Consider the following 27,042-nt stretch of genomic DNA (forward strand, 5'->3'; position numbering starts at 1 on the left):
CACCATTCTTCCATTCTATCCTTCCTCACATGCCACTGGGGCATTGCACAAAGTAACATTCACTTTCACATTGACACCGTTAAGTTAGTGCTGCAGCTGTCACTCTTGTTAGGTGAACTTGCACCAATATCACCATGAGGAGCTTTAAGCCACTTAATGCAATCAGATAATGTGGTTGGGTTATCAATCCTCATGTAAAGTGTTTGATTTGCATGGACCAGATATCATTGGAGCACTGGATTCATGAAAAGGACGCAGAACAGTATCGAGGAAAAGAGACTTTATTGGAAAATACCAATGTTTGCGAATTCCCCACATTTATTTCTAGTCTTTATTCGTCTCTCGCTAGAGTGTTATGTATAATTCTGCAATTCGCATAAAAGAAGCGATATGATAGCTGTGGAAATGGTGCAGAAGTGATTTGCCAATATATTGTCTGGATTGAAGAACTTCAGCTATGAAAGAGTTTCGACAGACTGGCTTTGCGTTTGTGAGAGCAGGAGAGATTGAGAGGAGACAGCATTGAGATGTAGGAAATAATGAGGGGCATGGATTGGGTACACTTAACGAAAGATTTCTCGATGATGGATGGATCAATCAATCATAGATTTAAGATAAGAGTCATGAACGTTCGAGTAGCTCTACATAAAAAATCTTTATTAGCTTGCGAGTCATTGGAATCTGGACATCATTGTCCCTATGAGTCAGAGCGGCAGAAATTCTAATAATCTTCAGAGATACTTAACTGTGAATTTGTAATGCTTAAGGCATACAACGTTAAATGATGGAAAATGGGATGAGGATAATCAAGCAGGTGTTATTGACAAGGGCATGCACAAGTAGCTTGCAGCCTCAGTTAGTTCTGACATCCATCTGGTGGCGTTTGGTAACCTCAGTTGTCACGTGGGATGCCAGTGTTCATTTTCCCGCTGGGGCGGCTCTGACTGTTTCAGGGTTTCAAGGTTTGTGTAAAAATCTGTTGTTCAGGTGAAGGATGCAGATGGTGTGGGGAGGTTCGATGGTTTTGGGAAGTTGGTTTGCGGCCGTTTCCTCCCCTTTCTCGGTGATATATTCAAGGCAGATGAAACTCATGTGAAGCTCTGCTGTCCTGCAGCGTTTCGAATTGATTTGATTTATTTCCCACTGCATTCAATTGCTGTTTCTTGTCGTTACTTTGCATGTCCCAATATATTGAGTCCAGATCAACTTGTTTTTTAATGGAGTCATTGGATGAGTCTCGTCATTCTAGAAATTCTCTGGCTCCACTCTGTTTAGCTGGCCCCAATGTATTTGTGTTGTCACAGTCGAATTTGTTGTCCTCGTCATCACTGTGCATTGCTACTTGGAACAGCTGGTTGTGTTGTTTCGTGGATCTTCCAGAAATATTTTGCAACAATAGATATTCCCGCAGATTCATTGTCAAAACCAACGCCAGGAGGACATGCCATTACCCAACAAACCAAGCTCTCTAAATTATAGTTAAATATATGTCTCGGCACGTACAGCCAGACTCCTCTGACCACTCGGAGTTATGAGACAGCATAAACCGAAGACATATTTGACAATAATTCACCAAAAAATGGACCAAATACCTATCATCGGCAAGACAAATTTGGAAAAAAAATATTGCATGTCGTGACTGCAGGAAACATTATACAGGACAGACAACTCACGATACGCATTCTTGAAGATCAACTTGACAAGAAACACCACTGCCAGGTGTCCGCAGTGAGTTGACTCATGACACTGACTGTCACTGATTCCGTGGCTGGAATCTCGCAATGTGTGACAGTCTGCAGCAATGGAGAATGTGTTGCTGGAAAAGTACAGCAGGTTATGCAGCATCCAAGAAGCAGGAGAATGGATGTTTCTGACATGAATACTTCATCAGATATTCGTCCAAAACGTCGATTCTGCTGCTCCTCAGATGCTGCCTGATCTGCTGTGTTTTCCAGCAACACACTCTTGACTCTGATCTCCAGTATCGACAGTCCACACTTTATCCTCCGTCTGCAGCATTAGTTAATTCCTTGTGTGAGGGAACTGTTGATATTACCAATGTAAAATTCGATTGCTGATTGAGAAACACAACCAGGTCCGCAGCGCAAAAGAGTGTTTCTGTTGTTTTGAGTTTCCTGGCTGTACAATGTGTGCTTCTGTGATCGCACAGTTGGCAGTGCTCTGGGGAGCGGCTGCAGTTATCTGCGTTTACATCCTAGATGCTATTGGTGCGGTTTGATTTGTTCTTGATTTGTGCAACAGTAACACAGTGACGGATCAATTAATATTTCAAGAAGGCAGACCAACGTGGAAAATGTCGAGGTGCTGGTGACATTTGATCAGAGATTACCGAGATTCAGGAGAAACGAATGTTGATTTCTTTCGGGTCGTGATGAAGAACAACCAGGGAAATAAGTCACCAGCGGGTACAGTTTACAAGGGCACTCATAGGAAGCAAAATGCGAAATAAAACGTACAAAATGACGAAGACAGATGAAGGATGAGAGTAATCATGGGTAATCTGACTTCCACTCCGCAGCTCCCTTAATTCCCACACCCAGCCCCATTGTAAACAAATGTTAGAGAACCATAAACATTAACATCGTCCATTGGAACGATCCAAGTCTTTTCTAAATTTTCGATTCGGCTATTAGTTTCAGTTATTTTTTTTCTTTCCTGGGAAATCATCTCTTTCATTGTTAGCAATCGTAAAGGGAGCCATCCTTTTTGTCATGGAAATAATATGATACTAAACTTTGTTTGTGGCGTGGAGAAGACTCCACTGTGTCACACGTTTCTTCTACTTTCTCTCGATTTTAATGGTATTCTGTCTTTTGAATCTTCCGACCAAAGTGCATGACCTCCTAATCCTGACATGTAACTGCATCTGACAAGTTTTTGCCCACTCACCCAATCTATCTATATGCCTATTCATATTGCCACGATCTCATCATAACATGCTCTCCCACGCGTTAGTGTTGTCAGCAAATTTGGACACATTTCACACTGCCCCTTTCTCCATGCTATAAACAGAGAGATAATTGAAGCCTTGAATATACCCAGTCTTGAAAGGCCTCTGCTGTAAATGTTTCTACATACTTGCTACCCTCTGAATGTGAGAACATCCTCCTCATTTATTTCCTATGTGGGTAACCCCTTCCCCTGAGATTGGGATCTCCGGTCCTTCACTATTCTGAATATAAAGTAGAACAGAACAAACTTTTAAAGTAGAACACAATCTCACTGCTGTCTCCAGTGCCAGTTCTGAGTTTTCTTTTTTAACCTCTGTTTGAACAAACTGCCCTGATGAGCACATTATTACTGACAATGACACATCTGCTTCAGAGGTGCTTCAGTGCCTGTGATTGGAGTGGAGCTGAAAGGCGCGATAAAAGTGCATCTTTTTTCATTCGACCATTTCCATATTATTAACCTCTCTGCTCATGAAAATGGATCCGTTATATGCATTCAATCTCTCATCAATACCGCGCATGTTTCACTCACAGTTGATTTTAAATGATTTCTTGTTGGATGAGTTATCTCTGCAACTCCAGAAAAACCGTCTCAACAAATCGATATGTTCTCAGGTCTGCTCATTTCTTGACATACAGGAAACTTGCTCCAAAGAAAATATTTCCAGAGTCGTGAATCTCTCCACAAAAGGAGTTTTATTTATCTCTCTACATGGTGCAAAGCAGAGGATTGTGAAAAGATTCTGGGAAAATGTTGCCAATTGTCAAGTGGGAAACCTTTCAGCAAGCAAAACAGAAATCCCAGCGTCGAGCTTTGTGAATCTTTAGATATTCCTTGGGGCGCGGATTCAGTGGAAACTGAAGGGTGAACTGGCCGGCTGGGCAGAGACAGTTTAGAAATCTTTCTGTTCTTTCGGAGGCCGGTATTTTGACTCTGATGTACTCCGGACTTGAATTGATCTGTGACATTGAAGGATTCTGTTCCTGCACGTCAGGAAGTCAAATCTCATCTCAGCTCCGGGGCAATTAGAAAATGCGGGAACAGATAGGACACTGAAAGGCTGGAAATGAGGCGATCTCTGTAGGAGGATAACTGATTTCCGGTGTCATGCATGTGACTGTAAATGGTGGGATCAGCCTATTCCCATGTCTTCACCGTGAATTGCCCAGGATTTATTTCGGAAACGACATACTAATTAAAGATGTTTGTCAATATGGGAGGAGAAGGCTGCAGCTTGCATTCGGGGATCATTGAAGCCATTGGCTCAACAGTCTCTGTGGCGATGTTAGTCAGTGCGTTCGGCTCTTCACTGACAGGTTGCTGTTCTCCCACGACCCAGGAACAGAGCGACAGCTGTTCTCACACAATATGTTTTTTTTTTCTCCGCACAGTTCCGGGATTTTACCAAGTTCAGAAAAATATTCCTCAAAAGGCTCGAAGGGAGAAGGTTCCGCTTTTAGGAGAGCTGGTTCCCGGTGACATGTATGTGTCTGCAAAGTGTGAGAACAAACTGTTCCCATTGTTCACAATGAATGCTCCAGGATTTATTTTGGAAACGTCAAACCAATTGAAGACAATTTTCATTTTGCGAAGGACAGGCAAAAGCTTGAATTCACTAACAGTCTGCTTTAGGAGATCCTGCAAGGGGCCTGCTACAAGGGACTCCCCAGCCTCTGTGAAGCAATTAGTCCTCTCGTTTGGCTGTTAACCGAGAGGGTGTACCCACGCATAGAGCGGTCGCTGTTCTTATCCATCCGACTCGTTTGCTGTGCACTTTCTGGTTTTTAATAGGTTCTTTAATATGTAGCCAAACGGAAACCAAATCAGTGAGGAAACACAAATGCGTTCCTGAATTGTTGAATGGCTCATGAAGGGTTGTGGACACTCGGACTCTCAAACAAAAAAGGAAACTGCTCAAGGAACTCGGCAGGTATGACATTACCTGTGAGAGAAAATTGAGTTCTGAAAAACTCCTGGAGAAGCTCCGAATCGTTGTCTCTGTTTATCTCTCCACAGATGCTGCCAGATCTGTTTAGTTTTTTTTCCTGCAATCTCTCCCTTTCTTTTTAAATGAATGACCATTTCAACCATCGAGATTGTTTACACAGTCCAAACATGTCCTGATATTTAACCCTGTCGAAACTGTGGTGATTGAATTCAAACAAATAAACTTGAAACTAGTTTAGTAGCGCGCTTCTGCAGTTGTGGCCAAGTGGTTGATGCGATGGGCGTTAATTCCACTGTGGATTCCTCATTGCAATTAAGTATTTTCTGATTGTAATTGAGAGCCGAGAGTGAACTTGGAGAGTGCTTGTTCTCTGCTTTCTTGTTTCAAATTCAAATCGCAGGACATTCTGAAATGCGTATAACTCAGGCAAGGAACGTTAGTAATCTGCAACCAACCGCCTGTCAGGATGGAAAAGGCAGAAAACTCCAAAGCAGGTAATATCCATTTAGTTGAACACTTCCATTACTGAATCCGTTTGCCGCTCTGACAAAAGTGACGCCAAATGAGATAGGAACCGTTTAGGGGATTGTGTTGGACTGGCGCAGACTTAGTGGGCCAAAGGGCATTTTTGTGCTAGACACTTCCATGGCCAGCTGCGAGGTGGTCAGTTTGTGAAGTAACAGGACATCCTTTGCAAAATGTCCCTCGGCGAGGAAGAGGTCGAAGCTACTCTCCCCGATAGTTCTGACAGTCACGGTATTCATTGGCACATTTCAATTGGTAATAACTATTACGGTGCATATTTGTGGAATCAGTCTATCTGATAATCAGGACGATGAGACCGTGATGTCTCATTAACCAGCCAAGAGCAAGCCCTTGCAGCTTACATTCCCTGGCTCTGCTTTTGAGATAAAGATTACTTTCTCGATGTGCCTGTGTTTATATCAAACAGCTCATTGACATCGGGACTGGACGTTCAGGGGAAAGTGGAGGTGTGATAGAGGCAGAAATAGAACAAGAAGAGAAGTGAAAGTGTTTAGATTTTGCCGTGGGTCCGTTGTTTTTTGTGAGGAATGTCTGCTGGGCGCTATCCTGTCAGGCCCCAGGAGCCAGACGGCTTGTTTTGGTGGGATTTGTGTTATTTAAAGTTACACATGAGAAGCGTGTTCGATTATTTCAGCTCAGTATCCATTTCATATCGCGGGTCACCACAACGGTGCACATTTTCTGGCGAAGTGCCTTGTATTCCACTTCAAGCCGCCTTTCTCTGGAGAAACTTATAGACGTAAAGCACATGGAGTGGGGAGAATCCTAAGGATACTGTCACTGTCGGGGAATGTGCCTGTGTGACTGCCTCTGTATGTGAACATGAGAATACGCTCCTCAAAGGGGTTACAACAGTGTGACCAGGTCAAACTTCAGTACCATTGTTATGTCATTTAAGATCACAGGGAGAATGTAACTGCTGCAAACCGGGACGAGAATAGATGTATGCCTAATATCGTGCGCTTCACAATGGACCAATGACCCTTCTCCACTCCTCTCCCACACGCTTTTTAAACACGAGGCCAGAGAGAAACTGACCTGACGAGAAAATCGCTTCACAACCTTCTACTACCAATTTTTCAAATTTATTTCTATCTTGCCACCTAAAACATTTATTTAAATGTAAAGAAAACGAATGTGCGCTCAGCCAAAGGGACACCTTTGGTAACAGGCCTTCAGCCTGAAAACGACCCTGCACCACCATTCTCAGCATACTGCTGTTAAACTGATTTTATATCTATGTGGAAAACTTACATTTAACTCCATGCGATCTAACTTTATGAATTAGTCAACCATGTGGAACCGTGTAAAATATTTTATTAAAGTCCAAGTGAGCAAAGTCTGTTACTTTGTCCTCATTGATGTTCTTGGTTACGCGCTCAAAAAACTCAATCAATTCTATGCAAAACAATGCTGATTATCCCGATTCATTCCTTGTATCTAAACATTCATATAAATCCTATCATTTAGAATTGCACCAAACAACTTACCAACGACCATAACCAGACACAATCATCTATCGCTCCCAGGCTTCTGCGTGAATTCCTTTCTAAACAAAGGCACAATAGCCATCCCCTGGTCATTCGGCGCCCCACTCGTCATAATAGATGATAAAAATATTTCTACGAAAGTTCCAAAGGTTTCTTTCCCGAACTTCCCACAAGTTTTCGAGATACAGGAGATCAGATCCCAGAGAAATATCCAACTTTATATTTTCCAGGTCCTCCAGCCTTTCCCCTTTTCAATGTGAACGACTTTCAAAACATCAATATTTAATTGTACCCGTTATGTCGTTCTCCATGGTGCAAACTGACGCGAAGTGAACATTATATGTCTCTCCATCTGCTGAGATTCAAGACAAAGGTGAGCTCTATCATCTTAAAGTCCTATTTGGTCTCAAGTTCTTAATTATTGTCGATTCTCTTTAGACTATACTTAGCTTTATGTTCTGATGACATCTCATATCCTCGATTGACCTTTATAATATCCTCCTTAAGAATAACCCTCCACTCTTTATGTCGTTCAAGATATTCACTTGAAACCATGTGTTTATATGGAAGCTGTCCCTTTTTTTAAAAAAAAAAAGTCTTATGACAAGGCGTCAATCTCAGCAATCAACATTGTTCTAACGGAATACCTACAATGTGGAACCCGGCCATTCGGACCAAGAAGCCCCCACTAATCCTGCGAAGGGAATCACACCCAAACTCACACCTCTGCTCAATTCCTGAAACTCTGCATTTCCCATGACCAAAGAACGTCAGCCGCACATCTTTCGTCTGGGGAGGAATGTGCAAACTCCAAATACACAGTCATCCAAAGTAGATATTGAACCAACATCGCTGAGGCCGCAAGACATGGGTACTCGCCACTGAGGCAGCCATTATAAACCTCCGATCCACCACTCAAAACATATCATCACCAATACCTACTCTTAATGTTCCAAATGCATCTGCCCAGAGCCTCCTATTGACTGAGGTCCAAACCTCTGCCCGTGCTTTCCTTTTCGCTTGAACTGAACGCCTGCATTGTATTTGCCTTCCTAAACACCAACTGAAACTGCATGTGAAACATAAGAGAAAATTGAACTTTGAATTCTTTCTGCTTTTATAAAATTGTTTGTGCCTCTACTCTTACCACCAAACATATGACCGCACACTTTTCCACCAAGTACCGCAACTGCAACTATTTTTTCAAAGCACTCAGTTTGTTCAAGTCATTCTGCCGCATGCCCGCTTCAACAATAAGATTTGCCCTTACGCCGATCATTGTGTCTTCTTCAAATGGAGCAACAACACCCTCAATTCCTTTGAATGGATCCTTCATACATAATGTGAATAGATGTGTTGCCAACACTGACTCCTGCTGAACTCCACTGGTCACGGGCTGCCATCCTGGAGAAGACCCCTTCACCCAACTGTCTGCCTTCTGCCAATCAGCCAAAACTCAATCCATGTCCTCTTCTTTAGCAGTTTGCCGTACTGCACCTTGACATATGCCTGGGGAAATTCAAGCTGGTCACCTCCACCGGCTTGACTCCGTCTAACTTGCTCATTACCTACTCAAAGCATTTAACGCAAAGCTGATTTATTTGATTGTTATCTAGAATATTCCAACTTTGATTCCAGGCCTGAATGTGAACAACAACAATGTTCAATTGCTGTTGCGACATGTAAACACTACGCTGCCTTAGTGGGGTCGATGAGTGAGTGAATTCCTTCCCTCAGTGGGATCCTCTATTCTCTCAACAGGGTCGATGAGTGACCAAACTGGTTTGCTCACATGGAGCAGGTAAATGCTTGCGGCCAAATGCAAACCAGATGGTGTATTGAGAGTTGAGATGATCGCTTAAACCTATTCCTGGATTAGCTTCCTTGAAACGTCTCTCACAATTCGAAAATATCGATGGGAAATCAGTTCTACAGAGACGAGAGAGCACATCCCACAGGCTACATATTTGATAGGTCTCTCCACAATGTGATGACGTTCATGATGACCTGTCCCCAGGAACGTTTATAATGATTAATGTCTTTATTCAGTGTGAACACGTTGAACATACGCAAGTATTCAGCACCTTCTACAGCACTTCCTGCATTCATGGCATTCAGAAAGACCTGTTAATATGGCGAGAAAGGTGATGAGCCATCCGGTCGCTCGGACTTTGCAGCACGGTCCCACAGATTTGGAATTGGAAAGGTCTCTATTCCGGGTGAGCACGTGGGTCACTCGTCAGGTCTCTATATATCTTAATGGACTCTTATTTATGTGGACATATTTCTCAGAGATGAAACACATGGAGGTTTGATAACATTTTCCAAAGTTCGGAGAGAGAAAAGGTTTCTCATTAGTATGATCGTCGTGTTCGGTTCTCCAATCGCTGGATGTTTTAAAGCATTTTCCTCAGTTCAGACACTGAAATCGTTTCTCATCATTTTGAACGAGTAGGTGTCGCAGTAGGTCAGAGACAGAGTGAATCCCTTCCCACACTCTGAGCAGGTGAATGGCTTGTTCCTGGTATCATTGCGTCCATGGGAATTCAGCTCAGACAGGGAAATGAATCCTTACATTTCCAAAGTCATTCCTCGCTCTGACTGCAATTGAGGTGTGTAAGTCTGATGACAGGTAAAAACCTGGTCCACACACACAATAAGTGAACGACCTATCTCACACTATTACCAGAGATTTTTCCTTTCGTGTTCGAAATCTGATCAAGTTGTATTTGGGATAAAATTCGTGGCTTCATCAGATTATGGTGGAGAGGCTGACTTCTAAATCTTCCCCTTCTAATATCCTGCGAAATTGATGTGATCCCAAAATGAAAGTGTGAAACCGTCTTTCAAAAGACTCTAGAATCTGTCTGAAGATATGGTCTGAAGGTAAGGGATTTTCGACACTAAGAATTTGACCAGAATTTTGTCAGAATCTTTCATGCACACAACTTCCACCACAGAGAACGAGCAGGTCAGCAGGTGGATAGGAACACGATCGCCTCCGTGTTCCCTCCAGGTCAAACACTGTCCTGACATGTCTGACATACAGTCCTGTTGGAGCAGACATTTCTTACAATTCAATCATTGCAAAATTGAGGCCTCTGACTTCAGTCCCAAACTCAAAATTCACTGCCTCGCCACTGAGTCGAAAGTGTGATGCTGGAAAAGCGCAGCAGGGCAGGCAGCAACGAATGAGCTGGACAATCGATATTTTGGACACGAGACTTCATCAGGAAAAAGGCTTGTGAACCGAGGGGTTACAGAGACAAATGGAAGCGGGTGGGCTGGGACAAGGTAGCGGAGAGTGTGATAGATTGATGGAGGTGGGGACAATGATGAAAGGTCGCAGCGCAGGCTGGAGCAGATAGGTGGAATGGAAGATGTACAGATAGGACAGTTCGTGAGAGCGGCGGAGGCCCTGGACCTGAATGAACTTGGCTGTGTGGGAGGGAGAGTTGACTGTTCAGCCAGAGGCCAGTGGTGTTGTTTGGTGCGGGTGTCCCGGAGATGTTTTCCGAAGTGGTCTGTAATTAGGCATCCAATTTCCTCAATGTCGAGGAGAGAGCAAAGGGAGCAATTGTTACAGTAAATGACATGCGTGGAAATGCAGGTAAAACTCTGATGGACTTTCCTTTTGGGCCTTTGACAGAGTTGAGGACGGATGTGTGGGTGGATGTTTTGCAAATCCAGTGTAGGAATGAGAAGGTGCTGGGAGGGGAGGGTGGTTTTGTGGAAGCGTGCACTTTGTAAGGGAGTGGAAGAGGGAATGATCTTTATAGAAAATGGATAGGGATGGGGAGGGAAGCACATCTTAATTGTTGGGGTTCATTTGCAGCTGACGGAAATACCGGAGGATGACATGATGTCTACAGAGGCTGCTAGATTTTAAATTATTGAAGAAGGAAGTTTTGTCCTCGTCATATTTGGAGGGATGGGTTTTGGGAGTGGGGTTGAGGGAACTGGATGAGATGAGCTGGAAGGCATCATCGACGACGTGACAAGAGAAAATGCCTCGCCACTGATTCAAATTTCTCCCTGGCATTGGTTTGAGTCTGAACAGACACGTCATTACCATGGTGACATCCTTCAACTCGTGATGTGTTTTTAACCACATATCCCCATCATCACCATGTCAGCCGACTTGCACCTCATTAACATCATTAACTCTTCCACGTCTCTGCCCTTCTGCAGCTCAAATGCAAAACCATTCGTTTGAATGACACGGTCATAATACACTTCGATCCGTTCTTTCAAAGTCTCTCCCTGCTCTGGTGCTAGTGGAGCAATGGATAGAGAGAGAGAGGAGTCGAGCACGTGGCTACACGGATGGTGCAGGAGGGAGGGTTTTGGATTCTTGGATAATTGGGGCTCTTTCTGGGGTCGGTGGGACCTGTACAAGCAGGATGATCTTCATCTGAACCAGAGGGGTACCATTATCTTTGGGTGGGGGCGGGAAATTCGCTAAGGCTATTGGGGTGGGTTTAAACTAATCCAGCAGGGGGATGTGAACCAAAATTGCAGTTCAATTATAGAAATTTTTGATAGTAGGGAGGTCCAGAATCAAGCTTCAGGGGCGCAAGATGGCACCAGCAAGCAAGAATTTGGTTTGGAGTGTGTCTGCTTCAATGCCAGGAGCATCCAGAATAAGGTGGATGAACTTGCAGCTTGCATTGGTACCTGGGAATTCGATGTTGTGGCCATTTCGTAGACATGAACAGAGCAGGGACAGGAATGGTTGTTGCAGATTCCAAGATTACCATAAGTACAGAGAAGAAGGTAAAAGAGGGAGACGTGTGGCTGTGTTGGTCAAGTACAGTATTACAGTTGCAGATAGGATGTTTGGGTCTCGTCAACTGACGTAATATGGGCTGAAGTTAGAAACAGGAAAGGAGAGGTTACGCTTTTGGGAGTTTTCTACAGGCCTCCGAACAGTTCCAGAGATGGAGACGAAAGGATAGCAAATATGATTTTCGATAGGAGTGAGGGTGAGAGGGTAGTTGTCATGGGGGACTACAACTTTCCAAATATTGGCAGAAAACACTATAGTAGGATTACTATAGATGGGTCAGTTTTTGTCCACTGTGTGCAGGAGGGGTTCCTGACACATTATGTAGACAGGCCAACAAGGGGCGTGGTCACATTAGATTCGGTAATGGGTAATGAGCCCGGCCAAGTGTTAGACTGGGAAGTAGGTGAGCACTTTGGTGATAGAGATCACCGTTCTGTTGAGTTTACTATTGTGATAGATATAGATAGGTGTATACCACTGGGCAAGAGTTACAGCTGGGGGAACGTCATTTATGGTGCGATTAGGCAGGATTTAGGAAGCATAGGATGGAGAAGGAAACTGCAGTGTAGGGACGTTAGAAATGTGGAGCTAATTCAAGGAAATGCCACTGTGTGTCCATGATAAGTATGAATCTGTCAGGCAGGGAGAAAGTTGTAGAGCGCGGGAGCCATGGTTTACGAAGGAAGTAGATTCTCTGGTCAAGAGGAAGAAGAAAGCTTATGTTAGGATGAGATGCAAAGGCTCATTTAGGGCGCTTAATGGTTACAAGGTAGCCAGGAAAGACCTAAAGAGAGAGCTCAGATGAGCCAGGAGGCGACGTGAGAAGTTGCTGGCCGATAGGATCAGGGTTAAAACTAAGGCTTTCTATATGTATTTAAGGAATAAAAGAATGACGAGAGTAAGATTAGGGCCAATCAGGGACATTAGTGGAAAGTTGTGTGCAGAGTCAGTGGAGATAAGGGAAGCATCAACTGAATACTTTTCAACAGTATTCAGTCTAGAAAACGGCAATGTTGTCGAGGAGAATACTTAGATACAGGCAACTGGACGAGGTGTGATTGAGGTTCACAAGGAGGAGGTATTAGAAATCTTGAAGAGTGTGAAAGTAGATATGTCCCCTGGGCCGGATGGGATTTATCCTAGGATCCTTTGGGAAGCCATTGGGGTGATTGCCGAGCCTTTGGCATTGATCTTTAAATCGTCATTGTCTACACGAATAGTGCCAGAAGACTGGAGGATAGCAAATGTGGTTCCCATGTTCAAGGATGGGAGTAGAGACAATCCTGTTTCTTATAGACCAGTGAGCTTCACTTCAGTTGTTGGTAAAGTGTTGGAAATGGTTATAAGAGATAGGATTTATAATCATCTAGAAAAGAATAATTTGATTAGGGATAGTCAGCATAGTTTTGTGAAGATTACGTCGTGCCACAAAAACCTTATGGAGTTCTTTGAGAAGGTTACCAAGCAGGTAGATGAGATGATGTTGTGTATATGGATTTCAGCAAGGCGTTCGATAAGGTTCCCCACAGTAGGCTATTGTAAAAAATCCGGAGGAATGGGATTGATGGAGATAAAGCAGTTTGTGTCAGTAATTGGCTTGCTGAAAGAAGAACACAGGGTGGTCGTTGTTGGGAAATGTTGCTCCTGGAGTCCACTTAACAGTGCTGAGCCGCAAGGATCGCTGTTGAGTCCACTGCTGTTCATTTTATAAACGACGTGGATGAGGGTGTAGAAGGGTGTGTTAGTACGTTTGCAGACGACACTGAGGTTGGTCGAGTTGTGGATAGTGACGAGTTACGTAGAAGGTTGCAGCGAGATATAGATCAGCTGCAGAGCTGGGCTGAGAGGTGGCAAATGGAATTTAATGCGGACAAGTGTGAGGTGAGTCACTTTGGTCAGAGTAAGAGGAATGCAAAGTACTAGATTAATGGTAAAATTCCTGGTAGTGTAGATGAGCAGAAAGATCTCGGTGTCCAGGTACACAGATCCTTGATCTCGAGGAGTTGACTGACTGCCTCCTGTTCCTGTCACCCATCTCAAGCAGTTGAGTGACACCTTCCCGGTCCTGTGTCCCAGTCTCGAGCAGTTGCGTGACTACCTCCTGTTCCTGTGTCCCCATCTCGAGCAGTTGAGTGACTCCCTCCTGTTCCTGTTTCCAAGTCTCGAGCAGTTGAGTGACTGCCCCCTGTTCCTGTGTCCCAGTAGCGAGTAGTTGAGTGACTCCCTCCTGTTCCTGTGTCCCAGTCTCGAGCAGTTGAATGACTCCATCCTGTCCCTGTGTCCCAGTCTCGAGTAGTTGAATGACTCCCTCCTGTTCCTGCGTCCCAAACTCGAGCAGGTGAATGACTCTCTCCTGTTCCTGTGTTCCAGTTTCGTGCAGTGGAATGACTAAAGAAGGCACACAGTGTTTTAGCTTTTATTAATAGAGGGATCGTGTTCTTGAACCATAAGGTTATGCTACAGATGCACAAAATTCCAGTGCGGCCACACTTGGAGTATTGTGTAAAGTTCTGGTCACCGCATTATAAGAAGGATATGGAAAATTTGGAAAGGGAGCAGAGGAGATTTCCAGTGCGAGCAGCAGCGAAGGTAAGACCGTTTGGTTTTAAAAGTACTTACCGGTAGCGGGCAGCGGTGTTTTTTTTTCTCTTTCACTCTCTCTTCACAGAAAGAGCGGGAGCACCAGGGGGAAGTGACGACGACCAGAGGGGCAGCCGAGACCCGGAAGCAGTTAGTGTAAGCTTACCTGGGTAGGTTTTTTTCCCCCTTTAAAAGCGCGAAGGAGAGGAACCCGAGGCACTACACGGGTAGTGCCTCCCACCCGCCCTCCTCCTCTAACCTAATAATAACATCTGTTGTGGTAAGTAGGTAAGTGCTGAATTTTGCTTGTTGTATTCTTTAGACCCAGTTTTTTTTAAAATAAAAGTTAGCTTTAGAGGGATGGCAGTGAAGGCAGTGCAATGTTCCTCCTGCAACATGTATGAGGTGAGGGATGCCATCGACGTCCCTGCCGATTACACTTGCAGGAAGTGCACCCATCTCCAGCTCTTCCAAGACCGTGTTAGGGAACTGGAGCTGGAGTTGGATGAACTTCGGATCATTCGGGAGGCAGAGGGGGTCATAGATCAGAGTTATAGGGAAGTAGTAACTCCAAAGATGGCAGATAGATGGGTGACAGTGAGGGGGACTGGGAGGAAGCAGCCAGTGCAGGGACCCCCTGCGGTCGTTCCCCTCAAGAACAAGTATACCGTTTTGGATACTTGTGGGGGGGATGACTTACCAGGGGTAAGTAACGGGGCTCAGGTCTCTGGCACGGAGCCTGTCCCGATTACTCAGAAGGGAAGTGTGAAGAAGAGCAGAGCAGTAGTAATTGGGGACTCGATAGTTCGGGGCACAGATAGGCGGTTTTGTGGGAACGAGAGAGACTCACGTTTGGTATGTTGCCTCCCAGGTGCAAGGGTACGTGATGTCTCTGATCGTGTTTTCCGGGTCCTGGAGGGGGAGGGGGAGCAGCCCGAAGTCGTGGTCCATATTGGCACCAACGACATAGGTAGGAGGAGTGCCGAGGATGTTAGACAGGCTTTCAGGGAGCTAGGTTGGAAGCTCAGAGTTAGAACGAACAGAGTTGTTGTCTCTGGTTTGTTACCCGTGCCACGTGATAGAGATTCGAGGAATAGGGAAAGAGAACACTTAAATGCGTGGCTACAGGGATGGTGCAGGAGGGAGGGATTCCGGTTTTTGGATAACTGGGGTTCTTTCTGGGGACGGTGGGACCTCTATAAACAGGATGGTCTACACCTGAACCTGAGGGGCACCAGTATCCTTGGGGGGAGGTTTGCTAGTGCTCTTGGGGGGGGTTTAAATTAACTCTGCAGGGGCATGGGAACCCAGATTGTAGCTTCAGGGTGCAGGGCCTGGAGTGTAGGGAGGTTAGGAACATGGCATCAATTTCAAAGGAGGGTGCCTGTAAACAGGAAAGTGGCTTGAAGTGTGTATACTTCAATGCAAGAAGTATACGAAATAAGGTAGGTGAACTTGCAGCGTGGGTTGGTACCTGGGACTTCGATGTTGTGGCTATTACGGAGACATGGCTAGAACAGGGACAGGATTGGCTGTTGCAGGTTCCAGGATTTAAATGTTTTAGTAGGGTCAGAGGTGGGGGTAAAAGAGGGGGAGGTGTGGCATTGCTTGTCAAAGATAGTATTACAGTGGTGGAAAGGACGATGGATGAGGACTTGCCATCTGAGGTAGTTTGGGCTGAGGTTAGGAATAGGAAAGGTGAGGTCACCCTGTTAGGAGTCTTTTACAGGCCTCCTAATAGTCCTAGAATCATTGAAGAAAGGATAGGGAAGGTGATTCAGGAGATGAGTGACAGTAATAGAGTGGTTGTTATGGGGGACTTTAACGTTCCTGATATTGATTGGGAAAGCTATAGCTCAAGTTCGTTAGATGGGTCAGTGTTTGTTCAATGTGTGCAGGAGAGTTTCCTGACACAATATGTAGACAGGCCAACAAGAGGTGAGGCCATACTGCATTTGGTTCTGGGTAACGAACCAGGCCAGGTGTTAGAATTAGAGGTAGGTGAGCACTTTGGGGATAGTGACCATAATTCGGTGATTTTTACTCTCGTGATGGAGAGGGAAAAGTGTGTACTACAGGGCAAGAGTTATAGCTGGGGTCAGGGAAATTATGATGCGGTGAGGCATGACTTAGGATGTGTGGCTTGGAAAAGTAGACTCCAAGGCAAGAGTGTAAATGATATGTGGAGCTTGTTCAAGGAGCAACTATTGAGTGTCCTTGATAATTATGTACCTGTCAGGCAGGGAGGAAAGGGTCGTGCGAGGGAGCCGTGGTTTAATAAGGAATTGGAATCCCTTGTTAAATGGAAGAGGGCGGCCTATCTCAAGATGAGACGTGAAGGTTCAATTGGGGCGATTGAGAGTTATAGGGTAGCCAGGAAGGACCTGAAGAGAGAGCTAAGAGCAGCAAGGAGGGGACATGAAAGGTCCTTAGTCGGTAGGATTAGGGAAAACCCTGAGGCTTTCTATCGGTATGTTAGGAATAAAAGAATGACTAGGGTAGGAATAGGTCCAGTCAAGGATAGTAGTAGGAAGTTGGAGGTGGAAGAGATTGGGGAGACACTGAATGAATACTTTTCTTCAGTATTTACTCAGGAACAGGGCATTGTCGTCGATGTGAATACTGAGTCACAAATAAGTAGAATGGATGGCTTTGAGGTATGTAGAGAAGAGGTTTTGGAAATCCTGGAAAAGGTGAAAATAGATAAGTCCCCTGGGCCTGATGGCATTTATCCTAGGATTCTCTGGGAAGCAAGGGAGGAGATTGCAGAGCCATTGGCCTTGATTTTTATGTCCTCGCTGTCTACAGGAGTAGTGCCAGAAGACTGGAGGATAGCAAATGTGGTTCCCTTGTTCAAGAAGGGGAGTAGGGATAATCCTAGTAACTATAGGCCGGTGAGTCTCACTTCTGTTGTGGGCAAAGTCTTAGAGAGAATTGTAAGGGATAGGATTTATGCACATCTGGATAGGAATAACGTGATCAAGGATAGTCAGCATGGTTTTGTGAAGGGCAGGTCGTGCCTCACAAACCTTATTGAATTCTTTGAAAAGGTGACGAAGGAGGTTGATGGGGGGAAAGCGGTAGATGAGGTATATATGGATTTTAGTAAGGCGTTTGATAAGGTTCCCCATGGTAGGCTACTGCAGAAAATACGGAGATATGGCATTGAGGGTGAGTTGGAGGTTTGGATTAGGAATTGGCTGGATGGAAGAAGACAGAGGGTAGTAGTTGATGGCAAGGTTTCTTCATGGAGTGCTGTCACTAGCGGTGTTCCGGAAGGATCTGTTTTGGGACCATTGCTGTTTGTCATTTTTATAAATGACCTGGAAGAGGGGTTAGAAGGTTGGGTGAGCAAGTTTGCGGATGATACGAAAGTCGGAGGAGTTGTTGACAGTGAGGAAGGATGTGGCAGGTTACAGAAAGATATAGAGAAGCTACAGAGCTGGGCAGAAAGGTGGCAAATGGAATTCAATGTAGCTAAGTGTGAGGTGATTCACTTTGGGAAGAATAACAAAAAGATGGGGTACTGGGCTAATGGTCGGATACTTGGTAGTGTGGATGAGCAGAGGGATCTTGGTGTCCATGTACACAGATCTCTGAAAGTTGCCACCCAGGTAAATAGTGCGGTGAGAAAGGCATATGGCGTACTGGCTTTTATTGGTAGAGGAATTGAGTTCCGGAGTCCTGAGGTCATGATGCAGTTGTATAAGACTCTGGTGCGGCCGCATCTGGAATATTGTGTGCAGTTTTGGTCGCCATACTATAGGAAGGATGTGGAGGCACTGGAACGGGTGCAGAGGAGGTTTACCAGGATGTTGTCTGGTATGGAAGGAAGAGCGTATGAGGAAAGACTGAGACACTTGGGGCTGTTTTCATTAGAGAAAAGAAGGTTTAGGGGTGACTTGATTGAGGTGTACAAGATGATTAGTGGGTTAGATAGGGTTGACAGTGTGAACCTTTTCCCGCATATGGAATCGTGTATTACAAGGGGGCATAGCTTTAAATTGAGGGGGGTAGATATAGGACTGAAGTTAGGGGTAGGTTCTTCACTCAGCGAGTCGTAAGTTCATGGAATGCCCTGCCAGTAGCAGTGGTGGACTCTCCCTCTTTATGGGCATTTAAGCGGGCATTGGATAGGTATATGGAGGATAGTGGGTTAGTATAGGTTAGGTGGGCTTGGATCGGCGCAACATCGAGGGCCAAAGGGCCTGTACTGCGCTGTTTTCTTCTATGTTCTATGTTCTATTTACTCGGATGTAGCCTGGTATGGAGGGAAAGTCTGCGGGACTTGTAATTTTCTCGATAGAGAGAAGAAGGTTGAGAACTGACTTAACAGAGACATATATTATATTAAGAGGGTGAGGCAGGTTGGAGAGGGAGAGCCTTCTTCCAAGAATGGCGACAACCAGCACGAGGGGGCATAGCTTTAAATTGAGGAATGATAGATCGAGGACAGGTGTCAGAGTTAGTTTATTTACTCAGCGAGTAGTAAGGGTATGGAACGCTTTGCCTGCAGCGGTAGTAGATTCCCGAACTTTAAGTACATTTAAGTCGTCATTGGACAAGCATATGGACGTACATGGAATAATGTAGGTAAGGTGAGCTTCAGATTGGTACACAGGTCGGCGCAACATCGAGGGCTGAAGGAACGGTACTGCGCTGTAATGTTCTATGTTCTATGCTCTAACTCCCTCAGCTTCTGTTCAAGGGTGCACTTGCGTTCTGTTCACTGTTTCATTGTTCATTATCTGAATGACATTTTTACCAACGCCCATTTTCCCAAACGTGCAATGCGGCCTTCGCAGCTTTATCTTTCCACACGGGCTCCCTCATGGTGGAAGTGAAGGAGTTGCAGGTTATTCACCCAATGATGTAATCCTGATGTCTTCCAATACCTCCTCTGCATATGGGTGTACTCACAATAAGGGTTGCTCAGCCATCTCTGGGCAACTAAATTTCAAAGGTTTCATCATTTTCTACAAATCCCTTGACTGTCTTCCCTCTATGTATCACTGTCATGTCGTCCAGCCCACTCAAGAACAAACAGTGCTGGTCAATAGCATGCCAACCCAGCCAGCGGACACGACACCCGAGATTATGTTTTAAAGTGCTCTCTCAGATATGTGCATTCCCTCGAATTCCAACCTCCGGAGCATGTTCGATTTGAACTGTTTCACGTTTGGTGCCTAAACGTCATCTACCAAAGCCATAAATTATGAAATCCCATCGCTATGTAAATTGCACAGGGCTATAGGAAAGGAATTAATCACCAAGTGATGAAGAAAAACTGTAATACATGCTGAAATCAAGGACAATTAATTGGTATTAACACTACAACGTGCCTTTTTCATAATAGAAACTTCAAAACTTTTCCTCTGTGTGAGTTTAAACAAATGTTGATCCCTGTCACATTATGAGATATTGGGAAGCTGACAAAGTGTTATAACAAACAAGTGATCAAAGAAGTGGGTTTCAAATCGTATTTTGTCACACAAAACGAAGCTTGTATCACAAAACTGAATTGACAGAATTTGTTCTGCTCGAGGTCATCGTCTTTTGTCAGTCTCAACACGTTAGTGCTTCCTTAACTCAGTGTTTCGAGCCCTGGTTTTGTAAACCAGGAGTTGTAGCCTCCATTCTCACGGCAGTCTTGCTGTATTTTCCTACAACTATTGCAGCAAGCATCCGAAGGTGCGTTCTATATGTTGTTAGGAGATATTTTTGAAGGAACAGCTGGAAGTCATTTTTTTTACGCAGACCAGGCCTCATCTGTTTCAGTTTGGAAGTCCACATCCGTGTTTTTCTTTCGAGGAATATGAGAATGACAAGCTTCTGATGCGAAGAATGCCTTTGTTTGGCAGGAAGAACAACGTGACTCAGTAGAAGCAGTAAAGTAATGGTGAAACAGTGCAGGATGAAAACGAACAGGGATGCGGCTGTGTGCTTACGTTCCTTATGTAGAAACAGGAATGTGCTGGAATCCAAATAAAACAGATAGGAGGCTGGAAGAGCATAGCTAGCCAGGCTGCCCCAGCGGTGGAGAAATTAACGTTTAGCAGTTTCCGAATATTTACGATTGTTGCAGTCTTAGAAGGACAGCCTCCTGCCAGTTTACCTAAGTAAACAGAAACGGGTTTTAAAGCTAATAGTGAACAAAGAAGAGGCCAGACTGTTCAATTCTTCATTTTATGGAAATTGGGCTCTCCTGAGTCCTTCGTCGCTATCAAAAGATGTGTCTGTATAGTTCCCTCTATGGGTCAAAATGAGGTTCAGTTCTCCCGCAGGTCAGGAACAAATGTGACGGTATCTGACTTCAGTCTCAATCGCTGGTTCATTTGAGATTAAAACTTCGCATGGAAAGTCTCATTGAAATGAACACTTCAGACGTCAGGCTGTGGGCCAAGTATTGGTATCTGGAAACGAGAATGGATGGATGTTTAATGACTGGCACTGACATAATGTATTATTCTGTGCTGTAAAAGAACGGTGTCACGAACATTCTTTTTTGATAGAAATTTCTCATCGCTTGAAAAGAAAGCTGTGCTGCTGAATGAAGATACAACTGCACATGCCGTCCTTCCTGGTCGGCTAATGGTTACGATGCAGCGCTTTCACCACTGTGGTTTGGGTTCATTTCTTGGTCAGAGTATCAGGATTTATTGTTCCTAATAAGGGCAAGAACAAAAGTAGAGCATCCTTGACAGGTTTCGCATTTTAAACGCGTCCGCATGTGCCTTGCAATATTGTACAGGGCCGCAAGTTGGCTCATTGGTTATCACTGCTGCCTCACTGCGCCAGAGATATGATTTGCCTACAACTGGGTCGACTGTCAGTCAGGTGCCTTATTCAGGAGCAAATGAAGAGAAAAAGGGTAAAGTATTGCTCTGTGAGGGTTAATCCCTGGAGGATTGGTGTGCATTTCTTGCAGTGAATAGTCAGTTTCTGAACTTTAGGCATTCTATGTTCCCTTACTGTGTTGCTTTAGCAAATGTTCAGAAAAGAGAGAAAAGTGAGGAAAAACAGTCACTTCCCAGTCAGGGATTGATACATAATGCGACAACTAACGGATTCACTTTTGAAAGGATTAGCTTCCATTTTCACTACGTTGGTCATGGCAGTATATAGCATTAGAGCGGGCTTTAATTTGTTGCATTGGACCCAGCATCCTTTCTCAACATGAACAATACTGGAATATAAAGAGATAATAAAAGACATGGATAGCGATGACTGGAATAAAAAGTCGTCAGGAAGAATGGACAGTGTTTACTTGGAAAGAATAAAATGGAAAGGAATCCATCGATGTAGTGAGTGATAATGACATTTGAAAAGACAAGGCGGGGTTTCATGGCGTAGTGGAAAAGATGAATAGATCATGTGGTGTGACACCAGGTAAAACTGAGTTGTGTCTATATGGAAGGGTTCCAGGCGATGTGAGTTTGGTGGGAGTTAACAGGAGGGAAATTCGCTCATTCGTATGGATCTATATCTAGAGTTTAGAACTTCAAAACCAGGGATGAATGATAAGGGGAAGTTTGGAGCACGTTTTATTTTTCCTTCTACAGCTATTGCATTTTACAGACAGACAAGTTCGGGAAATAGTGGTGCGCTGTGACACCAGAGCATCAGCTTCTTCCCTGTCTTTGAACCGGGCCGCCTGCGCAAGGAATGCAAATACGGCCCTTCTTTTCGTGGAAGGATCAGAAGGCGGTAACTACACTCTCAAACAGAATGGCATATGATCAGAACCAGGTTGGAGAAAAACTTTACAATGCTTTGCACTGTAATTAATTGGAATTGCATTACATTTCACTACGAGAGTAGATTTGTTCAAGCAAATTCGAAGGCAGCTTGCAGATGGGAAAGCAAGTAAGAACGATACGTTCTTGCCCATGTGAAAGGCTGCAGTTTCAGCCCAGTTTCGAATTGGGGATGTTTCGCATGTGAGACGAACGTGATGACCACTACTCTACCGAAACAATCCGCAAACACCGTGGCGGCGGCTCTGTGGCATCCAGCACTGAAAGTTGAAGCCATTCTTCGTTTCACCTTTCTGTTTCCAAGCGCTTGTTGTTGTCCAGCGTAATTGACATCTTGAAAACCTAAAAAAAAAAGACACGTGGAATTGATAACAAAATGCAGACAAGGATGTCGTCAATGTTTGTACCGGAGGGCGAGGTGGAATAGGCTGTGTGGAATAGCTAGCGTAACGGCTGCGACATGATCTTTTGGAAGGGTTGTAAACTGAGTATTTACGTGTTTTACCCAAGTTGGGGTGAGTTGAAAACTCGAGAGCATAGGTTTAAGGTGAGTGGGCTGAAATTGACAAAGGACCTGAGGCACATTTCCCACACAGAAGGTTGTGCGTGTTTGGAATGATCTACCAGAGGAAGTGGAGGAGGTTATTACACTCAGAAAATTGCAAAGGTAATCGGGCGAGTTTCTGGATAGGATGCGTTTATAGGGACTGGGGCCAAATGCTACGGAACGGGACTTGTTTAATTTTGGCTATGGGGTGAGCATGGAAGAGATACCCCGCAGTATCTGTTTCTACGCTGTGTACCCCAATAACGTCGTGTTGCTGACACCGGCTTTAAAGGATTACTTTTTAGCGGAGTTTGCCGTCGCAGTCTGTGGCACAATCATTTAGTCTGTTCGACTGCTCACGGGAAAGGTAGTATTGTGAAACACTGCAGAAACGAACGACTTCCTTACTTTTGCTCCGACTGACCATACTCTGTGAAATTTTCCCAGATCCTCAGTTGAGGATATTTGCTGCTGGAAGTGACCTCAGAAACCCTGTTAACTCGAAATGTATTGAGCCAATCGCAAAACAGAAAGCATTTAACACGGAACACAATCAAAACTGGCATGCCTCATGCATTTTCAGACACAGAGATGCATGAATGCTAAATGTGAGACAGTCCGAGGGCATGAGTCATAAAGTAATCTCACAACAAACAACAGGGCAATTCCAAACTACTCTTTCAAACATACTGCAGCCTGAGTGCACCACCATTTTCCAGACAATGCTGAAAAGAGAGAAAGAAAGAACATAATAAGAATTGGCCGTAAAAAGTGAATTTCACCAATCACAGTCTCAATTCGATTCCCTTTCCCTTCCGATGTCTCCAGGGCGGACATGAAGGAAAAGGGAGAAATTCAATAACGTATGACACCGAAATTCATTGGAACGATTTTCCCATTAGCCAGAAAGCCAAATAACAACGAGTAGAGTCACCGTAGGACTTTGTTTCACAACAGCGATGAAATAATAGTCTCCATTCGGTTCCAGTAAAAGCTCAACTTGCCTGGAACGGCGAACTGTTTGCGATTTACCCCGCGGGAGGCGAACACGATCACGACAGCAGAGACACTTTGAAATATTTGGCACTATCCCACACCATAGTTAATTCCCTGGGAAGTAAATGCATTTCACTTTTGTTTTCAACATCAATATACAATGGGGACCAAAACAGCATTTTAACAAGCTGCAGCGTTGGAGTTGATAATCTGTTATGGCAGTGGCGGGATTCGAATGCAAGGCCCTTTCAAGCCTGGAATCTGAATCCAGCGCCTTAGACAGCTCGGCCACACCACGAGCCGGGCCCGCACCCCATTTTCCTGCATTTCCAATTGTGATCCTGCATAACAACAGATGCAAAGTCACAAGAAAAGGGTTCCATGATTCCTCTCCGACTCGCACAGCTGCTGGGATGTGCCCGGCTATAATGTCAATTCCGCAGCAGATATTGATAGCCCATCAATCCAGACAAAAATCAATGGTAAGCTGAGTCTATCTTCTCAGACTCTTTTCAACTATAAATGTATCTGTGAGTGCGTGAGAATATAGGTTCGCTTATGATTTGGTCAAATAACCATGAGCTGCTTGACATTACTGCAATTTCGAATCTCGCTTTGCTAAATGATTTCACGCATTGCTCGAAACAGAACGACTTTCACGTTAACACGGAACACGAAACACACCGGACTACAGGGAAAATGCACAAAGCTGAGCAGGCTGTGTTCCACATCATACCGTGCAGCATAGTTTCAGTCACTGTGTCTGTTTTTCAGAATAAGAGTCCCAAAGAATGTTCTCCACCCTAAAACCGGAGGTAGCATTACAATCCGAGAACGACAGATCACATTGTGAGGATGCTCTTACCTCGGAGCCAATTCGAGATGCCACTTTGCTCGCCTTTTACCTTAACCATGCAATTTGCTGCTGAGATATTCACTCCTGGACAAGAGCCACATGGATACCAACTGAGATGGAAACCTATGTGGGAATCGACGAGAAGCGACTCAATAAATTTTGCTAAATTCCATGGTGCTTTTTAGAAATGCAGTTTCTGTTCACCTCAATCTAAAAGGCAGTTTCTGAACATAGTAACAGAAGTCAAAAGGTAATTACCTCACCCCACCCCCACTCCAGAAGAGGTGCTAACTGCCTTTGAGTGCTATTTGTTCTCGATGTGAAGAGCTCTCACGCCTGAGTCACCTTCACATCTCTGGCTGCTGAGTGACTCACAAAGAAGGAATTTCACCAGAGCTGCAACTGCCTCACTTCTCCACTCGCCTTCCACATTTACATTTTCCTGCTCGTCAGTGATTTAAAGAAAACCAAATGGCTCTGACAAACCGTGGTGAAATTGCCCTTAACTGCCATGCTCGGTGTAAACTGTGCAGGGCAGCTCAAAACAGAGAATGCTCAATCGTTTGTCCATTGGCCTTTTAAGGATGGCACCAGTGCCAGGGATCACGGAATATCCAGGGATATATGGGTGATGCTGAGTACCTACAGCCATGATGGGTGGGAGAATCGGGCTGGCATTGAATGAGTGGGATACCATGGGGTGAGATGGGTCGATAATTAGTTAACTTAGATAAGATCACATCAGGAAACTAGTTCAGCTTCGCGCAGAAAATCCCATGTCACACTCAATGAAAATATCACTTAGACAAATTATTGTTAGATTCAACCCAATGAATCGAAGACTCTGCTGACCCCAATCCCAGTTACAACGCTGCAGCAGCTTGACCAATGCTCTGAATCACAGGGAAGGAGTTTAACGTCACCTTACCCTTGGGACATAAGGCAGTGTGGAGGGGGTGGTTTTGGTATCAGTGGTGGAGCACTTTATGGTAAGTCATCATAATTCTATTAGTTTTAAAATATAGATGGAAAAGGATTAACTACGTCTAAAACTTAAAGTTCTAAATTTTTGAAAACCAATTTTGATGATATTAACTATGAATTCGATTGGGACAGATATTCTCAGAAAAGGGGGTCAGTTCGGAAGCATATATCATGTATAGACAGCAGGAATTGAGTTTTTTTTCTCAATTCATTCATGGGATGAAGGCGTCTCTAGATAGGCAAGCATCTATTACCCATCCCTAATTGGCCTGAAGGCAGTTAGCAGTCAACCACATTGCTGTGAGTCTGGAGTCACTTGTAGGGCAGACCAGGTAAGCATGGCTGTTTGTTTCCTTAAAGCGTGTCAATGAACCAGATGGATTTTTCCGATAATCGAAATGGTCATCATTAGCCTCTTAATTCCTGATTTAAAGTGAATCACTAGACGAGTCTGAAGGCAACAAGAGTATACTTAAGAGGGAGATTGGGAGCATAAAAAGGGGGAATATGATAGCTTTGACAAACAGAGTTAAGGAGAATCCAAAGGATTTCTACAGATACGTCAAGAATGAAGAGTAACTGTGGAGAGAATAGGACATCCTTAAAGATCAGCAAGGTTGCCCATGTGCAGAATCACAGGAAATGGGGGAGGTACTGAACGAATATTTTGTATCAGTATTTACTGGGCAGGAGGACATGGAAGCTAGAGAACTTGGGAAATAGGTAGTGACATCTAGGAAAGTGTCTGTATTACAGTGGAGCTGCTGGACGTCTTGAAACATGCAAAAGAAGGAAACTGTCCTGGCTTTTATTAAATGGCCGCTAGACCTCTGTGGGAAGCTAGCGAAGTAATTGCTGGGCACCTTGCTATCATCAATAGCCACAGGTAAATTGTCAGAAGACTGGAGGTTGGCTACGTGGTGCAACTACTTAAAGGGTTTAAGAAGGGTAATAAGGAAAAGCTAGTGAGCCTGATGTCAGTGGTGGATAGGTTGTTGGAGGTGATTATGAGTCATCGGATTTTCAAGCATTTTGAAAGGTACCGACTGATTAGGGATAGTGAACATGGATTTGTGCAAGCAATATTGTGTCTCACATTTTGACTGAGATTTTTTTGAAGAAGAGACTAATAAGATTAATTGAGATAGAGTGGTGTACATTGTCGATGTGGACATCAGTAAGGCGTTGAATAACATTGTGCATGGTCATCTGTTTAACAAGGTTGGTTCATATAAAAGCCATTTGGATACAAAGCTGGCTCAAATGTAGGAGGCAGAGGATGGTGGTAGAGGGTTGCAATATCCTGACGAAGGTTTGCAATGTTCTTCATGCTGTGCAGATAGTCCAGTTTAAGGAGTAGGCCACGAGCACAGCCTACACAGCTCTCCATTTTAGCCGTTACCTTACCCCAGTTTATGGTGTCTGGGCTGGTTCTGTGAGGCAGATTTAGAATTTGAGGCAATGGACCATTCTAGCGGACCTGGTAATGTCTCCATTCAATATTTGCTTTCTTGGGATTGGATTCTCCCTTATCCCGTTATTCAAATTCGCCCATCTCCCTTTCTATATTTTCAGC

The sequence above is a fragment of the Chiloscyllium plagiosum genome, unplaced genomic scaffold, assembly GCF_037043375.1.
Source record: "Chiloscyllium plagiosum isolate Xiang-an unplaced genomic scaffold, Cpla_swu_hap1 HiC_scaffold_42, whole genome shotgun sequence".
NCBI classification, from domain to species: domain Eukaryota; kingdom Metazoa; phylum Chordata; class Chondrichthyes; order Orectolobiformes; family Hemiscylliidae; genus Chiloscyllium; species Chiloscyllium plagiosum.